Source organism: Mastomys coucha, unplaced genomic scaffold (assembly GCF_008632895.1).
Source record: "Mastomys coucha isolate ucsf_1 unplaced genomic scaffold, UCSF_Mcou_1 pScaffold23, whole genome shotgun sequence".
Lineage (NCBI taxonomy): Eukaryota > Metazoa > Chordata > Mammalia > Rodentia > Muridae > Mastomys > Mastomys coucha.
The window spans coordinates 64,567,487-64,586,394 of NW_022196906.1; the positions used below are offsets into that span (position 1 = coordinate 64,567,487).

An 18,908-nucleotide genomic window follows, 5' to 3' on the forward strand; every position below is an offset into this window, starting at 1 on the left:
CTTGTAAGGAGCAGCAGTGTGTCTTGGATTCCTTTCACATCCCACACAGGTTCAAATTATACTTTAAATGAGCTAGGTCACTGGGATTGACTCCAGAATGGGCAGAGAGCTTCCTGAGGCCAAAACCACGCTCGGCTTGACGCTTACTGATACCACCACTGTTGAAGGTGTCTGACACTGTCAAGGAAACACAAGCACAGGAAACACAGGGACTGAGTTATAACATTGTTATAGTCCTGTAGGGTAACTGATTTGCTCAGAAGTAATGCACAGCAGACCTTGATGCGTTCCATGCTATGAATGAAATCGCAGAGAGAATGAAAGAACTAGAAACAATTTAGCTCTGCCTTGATGGACCAAGTTAGATTTCCGAGAGTAACAGAAGAGGGAGTGGCTATTCTGTAAAGATGGGTATCTGTAACTACGTACCTGTCACCGCCAAGTGTTGTTCTAAGCACTATGGACTGGGTAGGGTGCACAGCAAAGTCCCTTCTTGTGTTCTAAGGCCTTGGCAAGGCTGGAAACAATGAGAAAAACACTATGCTGTACTTGACAGTGTTTCTTGAGGATAGCAGCTGTGTGCGGGCCTAGCTGGGTGGGAAGAGAGAAGCGAGTAGGAGGGTTAGCTAGGAGACCAGGGTTAGAGGAAGGCACAGCAAGAACTCAAACTTATGGAAGATCATAAGAAGAAGATCAAACTTATGGAAGATCATGGAGAAGAGTTGATAAATCACATTTTTTTAGATTTGTTAAGTTTTTATAGGTATACATATATCTGTGTGAGTTAGTGTGCACCACGTGTATGCAGGTGCCTGAGGAGGCAGATGACATATAATCCCCTGGAACTGGAGTCACAGTTGTTTGTAAGTCACCTATATAGTAGGAAGCTGAACTCAAGCCCTCGACATGAACAGTGCGTGCTCTTAACCCATAATCCATCTCTCTAGCCCCAGTTTTTGGTCATTTTAAAGACAACATATGGGCCTGGGGAGATGGCTCAGAGTTTAGGAGCTCTTTTGCTGTTGTTGCAAAGAACCTGAGTTCTATTCCCAGCACCTACACTGCCTGTAACTCCAGTGCCAGAGGCTCCAACATTCGTATAGTCTTGTGATTATAGATAATTAGCATTTAATTATTTCATATCATCTTCCTTGTGTTTATGATCAATACATCTCCATCTGACTGGTCTGATTCTTTTTACTTTATGATTTTCTCTCTTAAACAATTGTTTAGTGGGCTGGCAAGATGGCTCAGTAGGTAAGACCACTGACTGCTCTTCCGAAGGTCATGAGTTCAAATCCCAGCAACTATATGGTCCTCACAACCACCCATAATGAAGTCTGACGCCCTCTTCAGATGCGTCTGAAATCAACTACAGTGTACTTATATATAATAACAAATAAATCTTTGGTCCGGAGAGAGCAGGGACTGAGCGAGTGGAGTTGATTGGAGTGAGTGGGGCCAACCAGAACTAGCGGGGTTGACCAGAGTGAGCAGAAGTCCTAAAAAAATTCAATTCCCAGCAACCACATGAAGGCTCACAACCATCTGTACAGCTACAGTGTACTCACATAAATAAGTAAGTAAGTAAATAAATAAATAAATCTTTAAAAAAAAATTGTTTAGCAACCATCCCAGCATGCAATTTCAATTAATTTATTAATATTATCATACTTAATTCAACCATCAAGTATTTATCATGCTAAGCAGATGAATAAGGGAGCTTGTTGTGCAAGTATGAAGACCTAAGTTCGAGTCACCAGAATTCATATCTAAAGCTGGAAGTGGCTACTCACACGCCTGTAACCTGTTGGTAATGTGTAGGCCAAAACCAACAGAATCACTGGGTTATTTTTCTTCTAATACCACTCTCTCCTGCTCCTGGAAGAGCCAAGGTGTTGAGCTAAGAAGAGGAACAAAAATGGAAGGATGGACATACATGAGAAGAGAGCTCACTACCGACCCCGCCTCTTCCACAACAACTGAAGCCCGCCTTTTCAAAGTTAAGCCTTACCTTAGTGAGGCTACCCCCTCAGTGACTTGCCCAGAGCACACTGACAGTGGCCACAGGGTGTATCCTTGGTCTGCAGAGATCTTTTGGTGCATCTCACAAAGTGTCAGGGCTGGATGCTTTGAAATAGGTTACAAAACCCCACCACTGAGAAGCATACGCTGTTGGCAGCTGATACTTGCTAGGGGAAAGAAAATGTTTTCTCCAATGGAGTGCCACTGGATCCATCAGCCACACTCCAGGGCAGACCCACATCCAGGCGTAGTTGGCCAACACAGAACAAACTCCAGGATTATAGGGGGAGTGAGGGGGAGTTCATTTTGTTTGGTTTTGGCTTTTTTTTTTTGTCTGATTAGTTTTTTTTTGTTTGTTTTGGTTTTTGTTTTGTTGTTTTTAAAGAGAAAAAAAGGAACATGAAGTTGAGTGGGTAGATCTGGGAGGAATGGGATGGAGAAAGATTAGGATCAAATTATATTATATGAAAATTTTTTACTAAAAATTAATTGAAAAAAAAGAAAGGAAACAGTTTTAGTTGCTTCCACAGCTCAAAGGGGTTGCACTCTCTCTGTTCATGGACATTCAGGCTGCAGAAAGAACACTCTACATCAGACATCCATCTGCAGCAGAATTTCTTCTAACTGTGGGTGGGCCCCAGGATCATTATTGCCCTCTGCTTTCTACAATCCATGATAGTAGATGAGAATTCAAACCTCATAAGTGCTACCCCCCCATGAAGGAGTGCTGATTTAACTAGGAACCCTTTACACCTCTTAGAAAAAAACACAGGCCACTATGAGGGCTAATTAAGCTATTGATGTCATCTTTGTTTGTCAAATGAGGGGGAAATCTTAAAAAAGAGACAAACGACAGACATAGACACATAGAGAGAGACAGAGACAGAGGCAGAGAGACACAGAGACAGAGAGAGCATAGCTCTCCCCCCCCAACTCTATCCATCTGGATAAATATAATTTTAGGTTCTAGATGACGGTTTGTTAGCATTTTATCTCCTGTGTTTGCAGGGCATTCAGAGTGATTGTAAGGCTCACAACAAACAGGATGGATCTCTGACTGTCATCAGAGAGTACGTGACTTTTGAGAGTCACATGGGCCAGGAGTGAGCATTTGTGCAAATTAACTCTTCCTGTATTCTGAAGAGGATTGAGGCGACTTTGTCTTAGCTGATTTGCATGCACTAATTGCTGGTGCTGAGTTAATGCAGAGCGATCACCTACATGATCGCGTTCATAAATTAATATTTTTACTTTGCATTTACACACAGAAAGAAACAGTATAAATAATTTTAAAGCTGTGACTACACTTACATAATGAAGTGGTTAATTAAAGTAATGAGCTGGTTAATGACAACCCCCCTCCAAATTTTTCATAAGACATCCATATAAGGGAGAAAGAAATATCTTGGCTTGGATAATTATCATAATTGCCTCAATATTTGATTTTACTTTTTACATGGATATATGCCCTAAATGTCACTCTGGTTATAAATCTGAATTATTCTTGCTTTTCTTGTGAATATATGGATGCTAAAGCTGGATGCCAAAGCTAAATGCCAAGGTAACAGAGGTATCACACAGGATGGAGATACTCCATCCCAGAAGGACTGGGCACAGGCTGGTCCAGATAAGCAGGAGGCACTGAACCCAGAGAAACAGAGACCTAATTTATAGTAAACTACCCACCCACTCCAAGTACCAAGGGGCTTCCTTACCACCTTCAGCCCAGAGTGCACATTCCAATTTGCAAGGAGCCCATTTTTCTAGGGAGCTCTAATCCTAATAGAACCGTCCCTTAAGTGAGAGAATGAGGAGACTGGGGAGACGGCTCAGTGGTCAAATCACTTGCCCTACTTGCATGAGAAACAAAGTTTAGATCCTCAGAATGCGTGGAAATACGTGGTGGGCATGGCAACCACATGCAATTCCAGCCTCGGAAAGTACAGACAGGATTCCCAGAGGAAGCTGGCTAGCAAGACTAGCCATATCTGCAAGCTTGGGTTTGACTGAGAGATGTTGACTCTGAATAAGGTGAGAGAGATCAAGGATGAGTCCAGACATCGACGTTTAAATTGTGTGTGTTTCATGTATATGAACGTTTTGCCTGCATGTATGTATCTCTCCACCATGTATGATGTCCTCAGAGTGCAGAGAGGATGTTGAAGCCCTTGGAACTGGAGTTACAGATGGTTGCTAAGAACTAAACCTGGGTATTCTGAAAGAACTAGCAAGCACTCTTAACCACTGAGTCACCTCTCCAGTCCCCATGATAGTTATGAAAAAGTATGGGACCACTCAGACACACGGCTTTGGGCATTTTACTCCTGTATTACATCCCTTGGAATAGTCTCTGCCTACAGACACACATAGATACCTATGACAGGTACCTTAGGAAAGCCTGTGGGAACATTCTCCCGTTTGTTCCTTCCATAGACAGGAAATGCAGGTGTGGCTGGCTATTTTCTGTTCAGGTTTGGTCTGATCTGAACAAGGTTTCTGAATCAAGAGGGGAAGTGGGAGACTGTAAGTCTGCTCCATCTCTAACTCCAGGGAGGAGGTGTTATCCATCTCCTTGTGATTTCATCCAGAAGCACAAAGAACTTCCTTGGGATCTAAATGACAGAACTGAGCAAAGTGTGACCAGTGAGAGGTGATGTCAGAGTAGAGTGGGGGGAGCAGTGATAGTAGTAGGAACTGGTCAATGCATCAACACACACAGGACCTTAGAAATGAAAACCGAAAGAATTCCACTTCAGTATGGTGACAGCTCTTGTGTCAGAGAAGATGCGAGCATCTCTATTGACCTGTGCTGCTCACCTGTTTTCCTTTTCTATTCAAGCTAGAGGCACAATGCGTTTTTCAATGATTAAACACCATTCCCTTTGAGGATAGAGGAATGTGAACTTCAGCTTAACAGTGTTTTCAATAACTACATCCCCATGTTCAATATTTTCTTAAATAATGATGATATACAACAGGCCATTCTGGAGCATGATAAATGACGGATTCCAAGTTCTAAGAACAGCCAGCATTACTTATGATGCTTTCTGTGGCAACAGCCAGTAAAAGGATCATATTTTTAACATATACTTATCATTCTGAAATCCCGAACGTGCAGAGTCTATTTCTTTAATTTATAGGAATGTGAAAGCCATTCTAAAAATAGCATTTTATGAGTCTACACTCATCAATATCTGATACTTTACATTTCTCTTTGAGCCTCTCTCTTTTCCATTGTCATGTCTGAATTACCTCTATTATTGTATTTTACCTATTTCAATGTCTACTTCTTTCCTCCTGAAAATGAATTCACAAAGTGAAGGTCAAAATGAGCCTAGAGACCCTTCAGATTTAAAACACACTTTAAGTTGTCCCCTATCCTACCAGAAAATCAAATGTGGCTCTCTCTGACAAGAATTGTGTTTACATTTTTTCATCATTAAACCAGACTTATTAAAGTGACATTTTAACTGGAATAAAAATAGAATACAAACTAAAACTTTAATGTACTGTTACTTTATTGTTTTTCAAGTTTTAAATTCTTCATTAATGAATGCTGTCCTAACTACATTTCCTTCATTAATGAATGCTGTCCTAACTACATTCCCTTCATTAACAAATGCTGTCATAAGTACATTTCCTTTGTGCCACTTCTTGATTCACTTAAGGAAAAAACAGTGAAAGATTTAAACCTACATATAAATAAATCTAAGGCTGTATATGTGAACACATAAAAATACATACAAGCAGCAGACAGAGCCATAAATGGCTCATGAAAACCTGTAGATAAAGATGCTTTGATAGCTTCATTGTACCCTCAGAGCTCCCAGGGACTAAAACTCCAACCAAAGAGTACACATGGGGGGATTCATGGCTCCAGCAGCATAGGTACAGCAGAGGATGGCCAAGTCGGTCATCAATGGGAGGAGAGGCCCTTGCCCCTGTGAGGGTTCTATGCCCCAGTGTACGAGAATGCCAGGGTCAGTAAGCAGGAGGGGGTGGAATGGTGAGCAGGGGAAGGGGGAGGGAACAGGGGATAGTTTTAGTTTTTGTTTATTTTATTTTATTTATTTTTATTTTTATTTTTATTTTTTTGGAGGGGAACCTGGGAAAGGAGATATTGTAAATAAAGAAAACGTCTAATAAAAAAAGAGAAAGAAAATAAATAAATAAATAAATATAATCCACATGAAAAAAAAAGATGATTTGATAGCAGAGATCAGAGTTATCAGAGATTACTGTAGAGCAGTATTTCTCAACCTGTGGAATGAAACCCCTCTGGGGGGAGGGGTAGCATAGCAGATATTTTGCATATCATATGTTTACATCGTGATTCATCACAGTAGCAAAATTACAGTTATGAAGTAGCAACACCACCATTTTATGGTCAGGGGGGTCACCACAATATGAGTAACTGTAAACCTTAGGTAAGAGGGTTGAGAATCATTTGTGTAGAGAGGAACACATAATTCATTTCAGGACATCCCTCATGCGGTTGATTATAATCATGAAAACTTTGCTCCAACTTCTCATGTATTGCCTGTTCCCTGTTGTAGTAAATCTCCAACCCCAATAAGCCCGAGTAAAGAACACACAACTCAGTTATATTATTTATAAGCTGCACACCCAGATAGGGCAGATCTACCATTACAGTAATCTATTCCCCAGATATGAGATTCCTTGCTACTTGCAGCTTTTTCAGGCCACATGGTGGTTCTGCTCCATCTGTCTCTCTCCTTTCTCTCTTCCCCCTTCTCTAACACCTCCAGCCCCACCTCTCCCTTCCACTGCCGGATCACAGGCTCTAGCCTCTATATGGTCAGTTAGAATGGGTGAAAGGTTCACATGAAATCACCTGAGAATGTGATCCACTCTTCACGAGGGCAGCTCCTCTTGAGGAAGCGGAATTAACATCAAAATACAAACAGCACTAGGGCAATCCACAATAGTTTCCCTAATAGACATTTAATAACAACTATGAAGAATAAATCCAGTTTGTAAGGATTCGATCACTGCCTTGACATCTACTTAACCCCACACCGTAAACATCCATAGTTTTGCCTTCTAGTTAAATGGCTGAGAAAAATGAGCAAGAAACACAGCTTTGTTTTACTAACACTGAAAATCATCTTAAAAGTTAGCTTACTGTCCATTGGCTAAGCGTCTGACTCACAAGAAGAAACTATTTATTACTGAATCAGGTGATGCTATGTCAACTGTATCAGACATTCAGACTTTGAATAACATACTATTTTCGGTTTTCATCTATTCTGCCAATGAATTTATCTTCTACAAGTTTAACTTTTTTGTTCACTTTTTCAAATATAAACTTCATATTTTCTACTGTAGAATGAAAAGCCTATTTTTGAGACAGAGTCTCCTGCATCCCAGGCTGGCTTCGAGCTCTCTTCATAGCTGAGGATAGCCTTGCACTTCTGACTTCTGATTCTTCTACCTCCAGTTCTCAAGCACCTGAATTACAGGCATGCTCCACCATGCCTAGTATAGAATAAAGAAAGCCACCATACTCTAATAACCCAAACATATCCAGTACAGAAACTATTAAATGTGCGACTTTTTTAAAAAAAATAAGTAGATATCAGTTATAGACACTGAATTCTCATTTTCAAATGTTTAGCAGATATTGTGACATTAGCTCCTAGCTAATAGAAACTTAAAACAAAATAACCCAGTATGCAGATGGACAATAACAACCAAGTAACCAAGGAGGACAGGAAGGCCTTATCTCTGACAGAGAGTCCACATAACATTCACAGCACCCATCAGGAGATCAATGTTAAGAAATAAACGTTTGAGTTGATTTTGTAAGACCCATGGATCTTTGCAAATGCTATTTCCAAATGAAATGCTATCTCCAAATGAAACATAATGGAATTTAAGATAGACAGCTGCTAATTGATGTATTTTGTAAGCGCTGCCCAAATACAACAACTCAATTACCTTTTCTTGTGTGCATTTCTGAGTTTCCCTCCACCCAGTGTTTTATCTATTGTGGGAAATGTGAGCTGTTGACCATTTCCAGATGGAACATCTACCTTTAAAACACTGAGCCAATGACTACTATTTTATTTTGTAAAATATTTTTTCTTCCCAGTTTAGTCTTTCATTTATTGACATGGTTTAGACAATATAGGCTTGTTGAAGAAATAAAATAATTTTAAATGTGCAAATGAAATGAATACCAACAACAACAAAAACTGTTCAGTGCATTGGATAATAGAGTTTTAATGTATCTTTGCTGTCGGGTTAGTGTATTTGTGTGATAATTTTATGTGACAGTATAATTAAACTGTAAAACAATTCCCATTGCCTATGTATTTTATCTATTTATCATCATTTACTTCTTTACCTCTTTTGCTGCAATAAATATTATTGTAAGGAGAGTTAAATAAGTTAAACCAATGCAATTACTTTTACAGATTGAAATTAACTTCATATATCAATTTGTACACATTTATACAAAGTACCTATAACTGGCCTGGTATAAATAAATGCATTTATTGCAGTATATTTATGATGTCACTGTGGTTTCCATGTTTGCCTTCCTTTTGAGTAATGATATATATGTTTAAACTTGACATTTTAACAGTTTTTTCAAACAATTTCATTCATTATCAAATAACCATTTATTACACTGTGGCAATTTCATACCATTTACTGAACCCTTTAGGCGCTCCTAAACAATGATTTATCAACCAATATACAGATTTAAATGCTTATCACAGCAAATATAGAAAGCAACATTAAACAGTGACCTGACAAGAGATAACTAAGTTATCTTTTTAAAAATCTCAAGTCATTTTTAGTGATCACCAGCACGCATTTACATACAGCTGATGGAAATTAGGGGAGCTATAGTTGACTGTCATATTCTTCATGTACCAAGTTGGCTAATTATAAAACAAATACGGATATTAGCCGTATGACCCCGATTGTTGATTTTAGAGGAGAGGAAAGAGGTTGGAAACATCTTGGATGCTGGCCTTCTTGGTAGTCTTTTGTACTGTGGCCTCTCTCCCTAGGAGGGAAAAAATATTCCTGCTCAGAAAAGTCATTTCTGGGTAACGACTCAGGGATGATCCAGATGGACTGCATTGTGCGAGATAAATGGCTGCTTAAAATAATCCGATCTGCTCACTGCACACAGGCACAGCCTGACCATCTCAATCCTCATGAGGTCTGGCCATATCATCTTCACTGGAGCATCCCACCAAAGGTATGTGGTTGGGAACTTTTATCAGATGAGGAAATTGAATGTCTCAGCCCAAAGATGCCAATCCAACATCAGAAGACATTATCTTTGGGGGATCCCACCGTGAACCCATTGAACAGTCTCGTCCTGAGAGAATACTAAAAGTTTATTTAAAAACAATTAGCAGGGACTGGAAAGGAGGAGGGAAGAAACAGGACAAGCTTTTCAAGTGGGGTCATTTACATAAAACATTAAACCTGATAAAGGTGTCTGTCAGCCTGTGGGAGGGTCTGTATGTCTTCAGTTATTCGAGTCCAGGGTGAATTAATTTGACACTAATTGCAGAAGGATTAAATTTATTCCATCTCTATAGGCTAACTCCTTGACTATTAAAATTAAATGAAGATAAAAATGAATTATTCTTTCCTAGCTCAAAAATTAAACACCAAACCAATTTATGAGTGTGTGGGAGAGGATGAGCAATCAGTATCACGGCCTGTGCTGTTCTGTTTTCTAAAATAAATGGAAATAAGAAGTGTACTTTTAGATTGATTTATTAATTTAACCAAAAGAGTCCTTATTTGGGAGACCCCTGGAACACCTTTGGAAATATTACTTGGTTTAAGAGAACCTAAAAAATATAAACATTTTAATTAATACTTTAAAAAAATACAGAGTATAGAAGTACATTTACTACAGGGTGGTTTTAATAATCAAACCAAGCAAAAATTATTAAAGTGAAAAAAGTATACTTCGAGTCATTTCAGCACTGGGGTGAAACTGTAACGAACAGTCTTATAAACCAAAGTTCGAAGGGACTCCCCATTTTCAGAATGGTCTCTACGCAGAAAAGATGAGTTCAAGTACAAAAGCTCTTGAGACTCCCTGAGAATATCTGGTTCTTCATGGCTACCACTTGCCCTTTGGCCAAAGGGGACAGATACAGGCAAAGGAATGGGGAGAATCTATGACTTCTGTGATTAGGTTGGAAGTCTAAAGGATGTTTCCTGACTCTGTGTCCATGGTGTTGTCAAATACATTGAACAAACCTGCACACCCCAAATATGACGTAAATATTCAGATTAAGGCAAATATGACATAAATATTCTGATTAAAGCATCTTCCTTTTATGGGACATGGAATTGTATATTAATTTGGATTGTTTGTTGCTTATACCATATTTTTTTTTATTGTTGTTGGGTTGGTTTTTGTTGTTGTTTTGGTTTTCCGAGACAGGGTTTCTCTGTGTAGCCCTGGCTGTTCTGGAACTCACTCTGTAGACCAGGCTGGCCTCAAACTCTGCCTCCCAAGTGCTGGGATTAAAGGTGTGCACCATCACTGCCCGGTGCATATACCATATTTTAAAAATTATTTATTTTTTTACCTATTCACTTTACATCCCACTCACTGCCCCTCTCCTGGTCACCCCTTCTCACAATCCTTCCCCCATGCTCCCTCTCCTTCTCCTCTGAGCAGGTGGGGCTCACTTGACCGCCCCTCCTACCCCCAGCACTTCAAGTCTCTGCACAACTAGGTGTTTCTTCTCCCACTGAATCCAGACAAGGAAGCCCAGCTATTAGAATATATCCCATGTACAGGCAACAGCTTTTGGATAGCCCCTACTCCAGTTATTTAGGACCCACATGAAGGTCAAACTAAGCATCTGCTACAGATGGGTGTCAGAGGGGTCTAGGTCCAGTGTGTGTGTTTTCTTTGATTGGTGCGTCAGACTCTGAGAGCCCCAAGGATCCAGGAAAAGATGGAAAAATAGACACAGAAGATGTGATTTTTTTTCAGATGTTTATACTTGAACATCTATATAGCATTTTGTTAATTCCAGAGAGAGGGGGGAGGGAGAGAGGAAAGGAGGGAGGGAGAGGGAGAGGGAGAAAGAAATATCATTATCCTACATCTGACAAAATGCCAAAGTAGATGAAAAACAAATCATTAGGACCTTATAAATAACAGGGAAAGGAGAGGTGATTGAGAATTACATAACTTGCCCAGTGCCATATGGGGATAGCAAAGTAACGTCCAAAATGTCTTCTATTACCCCAACACCTTTCACTTCAGTGTAATATTATGCACAAAAAACCTTCTATAAAATAGAATGCATTTTAACATGTATAGTTATCATAAACTAATTAAGAAAAGGCTAACAAAGTAATTTCAGGCATTAGTCATCTTACTGGTTTAGCCCTCCCCTCCATAGTCTCTCATGCCTCCAACTAAACATAAGCTGCATAGAAATATGAAGCATACAGATAGGCCTATATATGCATGGGTGGGCTCCTAAAGGCCAAGTCTAGAATTTTAGAAACCACGGATGTTTTAAATGTTAAAGGAAACCTCTCACTTCATCTCTTCCCATTCCATGTGTATGTACATTGTGTCTCTGTCTAGCTATCTGGAATAGGAAACCTTTCTTCCTTTTTCTAAACAAGTATAGTATGGCACTTTAGAAATTGTACTGGAAGAAAGTGTTCATCTTCATTGTAAGAGAACTATATACATGAAGAATGTGACAATTTTCATGTTTTCTCCTGAGTTGTAATAAAAGTTATTAAAAAAGAGTTGTTCAGAGACTGGAGATATACTTCAGCTTGTCAGGTGTTTGCGTTGAAAGCACAAGGATCTGTTCAAACGCCCACAACCCATGTTTTTTGTTGTTGTTGTTGTGGTTGTTTGAGAGTTTCGTTTGTTTGATGTTAAGGCTGGGTATGGTGACACTCTTAATCCCAGCACTGAGAGGTAGAGACAAGGAGATCCTTAAAGCTCATCTGCCATTCCACCTAGCAAGCAAATGACGACGACCAATGACCATGGAGGCTGCTCCTGAAGAATGGCACCCAAAACTGTTCTCTGCCGCCACATGCATCCGTAAACACATACTAATGGAGAAAACTGTTAGTAAGACCCCATTTTCTTGTTGTTTGTTTTGTTTTGTTTTTCTTTGAGAGTCTCACTATAGAACCAGCTGGCCTGGAACTCACTATGTAGCTCATGGTAGCCTTGATTTCTCAATCCTCCTGCCTGGAGCTTCCCAAGCACTGAGGTTATAGGCCTGCACCATCATGCCTGGCTCCCATGCTTTACATTCTGTTAAGTACATTACTCTCAGGATGTGTGGTGGTTTGGATGACGATGTCGCCCATTGGCACACGTCTGTGAGCACTTGGTCACTTGGTGGTGCTGCTCTTGGGATCTCTTATGTGGTGTATGTCACTGGTGGTGGGCTTTGAGGGTTTACAGCCAAGCCCCATGTCCAGTTAGCTCTGTCTGCTTTCTGAATGTATCTGAAGATGTGCTCTCTCAGCTTTCTGATCTGGCTGCCGGCTGCTGTGCATCTCCCACCATTCCAGACTCTCCCTCTGGAAGTGTAAGTCAGAATAAACTCTCTCTTCCTTCAGTGTCTTTGACCATGGTGCTTTATTCCAGCAATGGAAAGTCACTAGCATGGGACATGAAGTGTCTTTCCCAGTACACTTAGAGGCCACTTACCCACTGCAGCAATGAATTAGCTGATTGTCTACTCTTCAATCTACAAGGCATGTTAATGCTTTATTTGGCTAAATGAAATAAAATTTCCAATCAATGCAGCAGTTGCTTGTGCATCTTGCAATGTGCTTGTTTTCCCGCAGCAGAGATGGATCACATTCTAAAGAAGATAAGCCTTGTGGTGAATACAATATTGCAGGTTTGTGTGGATCAAGGCAAGGACTCCAGAAGCAATCCCGAAACAGTCAACTTTAGTTAATCAATTCTCGTGCTTGCTAGACCCAGAGTTGAGAAAGCTCTACTTCAGCTGAAATCATCACTGTCGCAACAGCAGTCAAATTCCACATCTTCTCTAGCTCTTTCCCTTTTAACTTACTTACTTTTTTGAATGTTCATGGTGCTACCAACCCTTCACACCTTTAAGAAGAGTGCAATCTACCTCCCTCTTCAGGCTAATCCTTATTTCAGTCATGAACTGGTCATGGTGACATCATGTCTTCATACTTACTAGGTGGAGTGATTTTTTTTTTCTAATGTTTGCAGTGATTCCTGTTTAGGACAAGAGGTCTTAGGTACTGTTTTGAAGTGAATGGTCAGTGTAAATGAACTCCAACTAGATAGATCTCTGCCTGCACAGCGGCTATGATGACAAGTTGTTGTACTTTATCAAACCTTGGGATTTGCTTGCTTATTTGTTTGCTGTGAGACACCATCTGTCTGAGTAGCCTAGGCTGTCCTAGAACTTGCTATGTAGGCGAGGCTGACCTCAAACTCACAGAGATCTGCCTGCCTCTGCTTCCTGAATGATGGGACTAAAGTCCTGAACCAGCATGCCATCTTAGGATTTTATATGATAAAATTGCATCTGTCCCTTCTTCCTTTTATCCCCCTGTGTGTGTGTGTGTGTGTGTGTGTGTGTGTGTGTACCAGCATTGTGCGCCAACCTCCACACGCTCACCCATGTGTGCTGCTCACCCATGTGTGCTCACATAGAGGTCAGAGGAGATGTTGGGATGTGCTTTCACCTTAATACTTTGAGGTATGGTCTCCCTTTGAACCTGAGGCTTACATTTGTGGAGCCAGTAGGCCCCCAGGATCTGCCTGTGTCTGCCCCCCAGCTCTGAGGTTACAGGTATCACACCTGGCATTTACTTGGGAGCTGGTGATCCAAATTCCAGTCTCCACACTGGCACGGCAAGCACTTTACCTACTGTTCCATCTTCCTAGCCCCTTTCTTTTAGACTCATAGAAACCTCTCACCAAAAATGTGAAGATAAACTCTGATTAGCCCCATTATTGATTGTGATAGGTGATCTAACCTAGTGTTAATCTTTCCTCACTGAATGATGAAGACACATCTCTCCCATATTCAACAAACAGCCATGTTCAAATTTGAACTCTCACTCTTGTATAACCTCAAACCACAACCTACCTATTCTCGAGTGAGTCAAATTCTTAAAACCCAGTGCACTTAAATAATTTAACAAACAAGCCTAGTGTTCCCCAGGAACAGCTACAATCTAACTATAAACATGGGACTGTCTCTTTAGAGTGTGTATTACTGGTTCTTCCCAGTAGTCTCTGGGATAGAGAATGGTACTCAGGGTGCTAGAGAATGGTATAGTCCAATCTGACTTTCTGAAAAAGGAGTGCACAAATTATCTCTGAAACAGTTTCTTTGGCAAGTTCATAATAGAATGGAAACATTCACCATGCCCAAGAAAAACTGCTGCTGGGTTTCATTTTTGGATTTTATAAAGTGAATATGTATGTATATATATGCATTTCAGAGTGACTTTATGAATAATTAAATGGATATATAATTATATCTACTTTTATCCTCAGCTTTACCAGCAATCTATGTAAAAAATGGTATTTTGTGGTTTTTTTCCAAATTCGTGAGGGAACTGCTAGTGTATTTTGAATTTATATGCTCCTTTTATTAAATGAATCTTAAGCTCCATGAAATGAGAATTGTACAAGCAATTTCTAGCATAATTTCAAATATCTAATTCTTCATTGTGTCTTACCTTTTCTGGGCCCAGGTGTGAAGAGCAGATCTAGGAGTGACCTGAATAGCATCTATGAGTGAATCTAGACACTGTTTCCGATCAGAACCAGTCCTCCAGTGGGGCAGACTACAACATCCCTTCTATTAGAAATAAAGGGATTGCACTCACTTCTAAGATATTGGTGGGGAATGAGGGAATGACTTTTGAAATTTTTCCAAAAAAAAAAAAAAAAAAAAAAAAAGGTGCCTGTGTGAGGATCAGAAAAAAAAAAAACAGCATTCACTTCTGAGAGATGGCTGCTCTATTGGTAATGTGCCTGGTGTTCAAGCCACGAGGACCTGAGTTCAATCTCTAGCACCAATGTAAGCAGCTGGGCAGAGTGGCACACACTTATAACCCCAGTGCTGGGAAGGCAGAGATGAGAGGATCCTTGTATTTCACAACTAAACCAGCTCAGTTCCTGAGCTCCAGGTCCCAGCGAGAGGCTGCTTCTCGGAAACAAATAGTTGAGTCCACTGGTTAAGAGTTCGTGTTGCTCATGAGAGGCCCTGGGTTTGGCTCGCATGATGGCTCACAATCACCTTTAATTTCAGAACACTCTCTTCTAACCTCCAAAGCACACATGTGGTACACAGACCTATATGCAGGCAAAACACCCAGGCACACAAACAAATCTGGAAAAAAATAAGGTAGAGGCTAAGGAAGGACACCTCAGGTTGAGTGCACGTGCACACATACACATACACATGCAGTCACACTCATACAAACATGCATACAGACACATTCAGATACTTACATGTACACACAGAAATATATAGAGACACAGATGACAGACACACACACACATTCATACACATGCACACACAGAGACATGAACGTACACATAGACACACTCACATGTGCACTCATTACCCTTGGCCGAAGGAGCTTCACCCAACCAGAAGGAATTCCCAGGGCTACTCTGGAGACAACGGTCTCCGTGAGAAACTTTCTTCTTCTACTGGCTAACCCTGATTTTGTCATCTGCAAGGCAGGATGTACAAGGAGATCAGAGAAAGCGGTGTGATGGTACTCTTTTTTTTTTTTTTTTTTTTTTAAAGAAAAAAAGGTTTATTTTCTTGTTGCACTTTACGTATATTTTAGAACCTAGAAAAGGAGCTCCATGGGTTTCCCTGCTGTCTGCTTTCATTTTGCTTCTTCGTGGCCCAGCTAAGGTCATCAGGACAATAAAACCAAACTATTCTGCCATCTCAGTCTTTGAGCTGCACATCAGATCTGGGGCTGATCCCTCTACACTTGTTTAACCTGCCTGTGAAGTTCACAGTGATTTTCTCAGCTCTGTGATCATCAATGACCTCAAATTGGCTAATGCAATAATGCTTCATTAGTGAAGTTAGGGACCAGACGATGATGGAGCACGGCCTGGTGTTTGCCTCTCTTTGCAGCATTGTTGATACCTGAGAGCATCGGTCAGGATTTTCAGGCACACCAAGATGGCAGTGTGGAAATATTACTATTTTTAATTATGTGTATCTGTGTGCGTATGTGCATATGAGCTTATGAGTATGTGCAGGTACGCAGGGAGGCTAGAAGAGGATGTTGTTGTAGCTATGGAAAGGGAGTTACAGTTAGCTGTGGATCCTTGACTTGCCTGCTGGGAACAAAAGCAGTATGTGTGCTTATGCACTGAGCCATCTTTCCAGTCCCTTTCACCATTCACAAAAGCAATTCCAAGGAGCACAACACATCATCTTAGAACAGATTCATAACATGTCCCAAGGGGAGAAGGGCTAATGGTGGGAACAGAAAATCACAAAGCTGAAAGGAACAGGCCAAGAAGCTGAGTGGCATAGAGTGGGAAGTATATCTCACTCAGGCTTCCCTGAAAGAGAAGGCCAGATAAAGAGGGGAAATAAACAGAAAAGGTCTATACCAAGATCACAGGGCTGGAGAGATGGCTCAGCAGTTAAGAGAACTTGCTTTCTTGCAGATGATCTGAGAGTCCTTTGCCAGCACCCACAAGGTAGCTCACAATCATCTAAAGCTCCTGGTCCAGGGTTTCTGATATCCTCTTCTGGTCTCCGCAGGGACCAGGCAAGCACACAGCAAACATACATGCAGACAAACAGTCCTACACATAAAATAATCTTTTAAAAAACTATTAAATATTGCCTCCAAAGTTTGTAAACACTGGATTTAAATAGTATTTAACATATTTAGATACATTGGTTTAAAGGTATTAGATGTAAGTTAAAAATATTTCAAATGTATTATCTGAAAATGTATCTAGTGTATAATTTGAAAATAATTTAGCAGTCTATTTTTCTGATTATTTGAACATTTTTGAAATGTTCTTAAATATGACATATGGAACTACCTGAATGGTAAATAAAAGATTGGTAATAAATATAATGTTGAAAATTAAGCACAGGGTGCAATCCCTGTACTTGGGAAGTAATGGCAGGAAGGTCCAGAGTTCAAAGCCAGGCTCAGCCGCTCTGCAAGTTGGAGGCTAGCCTGAGATACAAGAGACCTTGTCTTTTAAAACTGTGAAGTGAATGAATGAATGAATGAATGAATAAATGTGATGAAATTCAGTTATACATATACAAAGGAATTCCTGATAGATTTCCAAAACAAAAGAAAAAGGGTAGCTCAGTGGTAGAGCACTTACATGAGGTCCTAAAAATAAATTTAAAGTTTTTTAAACAAACAAACTTATAAACTTAATTATCTGATTAAACTATATCCACTAGTTTTTAGAAAGACACACAATTAATATAAGTATATTCAAATCTGAAAGCTATCATTCATAATGATTCTCTTTTTGGTTTATCCATAGTTTCTAATGTTTTAACAGTAAGTATAAATAGCTCATGAAAGGAAAATGTAGCAGAGTAGCTTACTCAGAACCAAATGTGGAATCAAGTGTATTCATGTTAAGTTACTAAAATGAAGAAACTAAAGACCACAAAAAACCCTCACTCTTTGGCATGATAGCAAACGATTTTCTGCCACCGTGTGGGGAACTCTGCACACTGCAGAACTAAAACACAAACTGGAACTCTGAAAAATATCTAACTGAGGAGAAAATGCTTACTGAGGCCAAGTGGTTTAACGAGAACTTTGTGGATCAGTTTGTCATCTGTTTCCCCTCCAGCAATTAAGAAAATTGCTAGGGGAAATAACAATGCCTAACACATATGATAACAACCTTCCAAGCGGCAGTCTCACAAGTATGTACTGTTCTGTGTCAAAAGCCCCGTGAGGTGGGCATTATTTTTTTCCCTATTTTATAGGTACGTCACAGAGCACTGAACTCTCTGCCAACAGAGAACAAATCCAAACTGTATCTCCAAAGTACTGTGTTTTAGGTCAATTTAAATATTTTCGACCGCACCATTACTTTTAGGAGTAATAGACTTGCCCAAATAGTTACCTACTAGACCTCCGGACAGGTTGAGCACGTTCAACTTCTAAGAGGGATGTCCTCCAAAATAACAGTCCCTTGAAGCTTCTTAAAAGTACAGCTCATACACTGGAGCCACTCAAAAAAACTGTTAATGGCCCACACAGAAAAGTACAGAAGTTAAGATCTTTTGAGGAATTTTTTTTCATTTTTTATTGGTTATTTTATTTATTGACATTTCAAATGTCATCCCCCTTCCCAGATTCCTCTTCACAACCCCCCTATCCCCTCGTCCCCCTTTTTGAAGGAATTTTTTACGACAGCCAATTTTAGGACTGGTGACTGTGATAATAAAGTATTTTACATTTATTGACTTCATTTTTATTTTCATTTTTCTACGTCATCAAGATAGGACCCACAAATAATTGGGGAAAGCATGCTTTAAAGCAACAGTTCTAAACCTTCCTAATGCTGGGGACCTCTTAGCACAGTTCTTCATGTTGTGGAGACCCCCAACCACAAAACTGCTCCGTTGCAACTTCAGAACAGTAATTTTGCTACAGTCATGAATCGTAAATGCAAATGCCTGATATTTCCTAAGATCTTAGGCAACCCCTGCGAGAAAGGGTCCTTTGTAACACCCCTAGAGGGGCTGCGACCCACTGGTGAAGAACCGCTATTTTAAAGGGTGAGGGAATGGAGAGTTCAGATAATAGAGTGCTTACCTAGCAGCCAGGAAGCCCTATGTTGT

At 40.1% G+C, this 18,908-nt stretch overlaps 1 long non-coding RNA gene across 1 annotated transcript; it reads right to left on the bottom strand.

Moving 5' to 3' along the window:
- Nucleotides 1–1,640: 1,640 nt before the first annotated feature.
- On the bottom strand, nt 1,641–3,864 carry LOC116072378. Its single transcript, XR_004111420.1, has 3 exons — nt 3,741–3,864; nt 2,015–2,192; nt 1,641–1,903 (listed from the first exon to the last, which is right to left on the bottom strand). It is a non-coding gene; the product is annotated as an uncharacterized LOC116072378 (long non-coding RNA).
- Between the last annotated feature and the right edge of the window lie 15,044 nt (nt 3,865–18,908).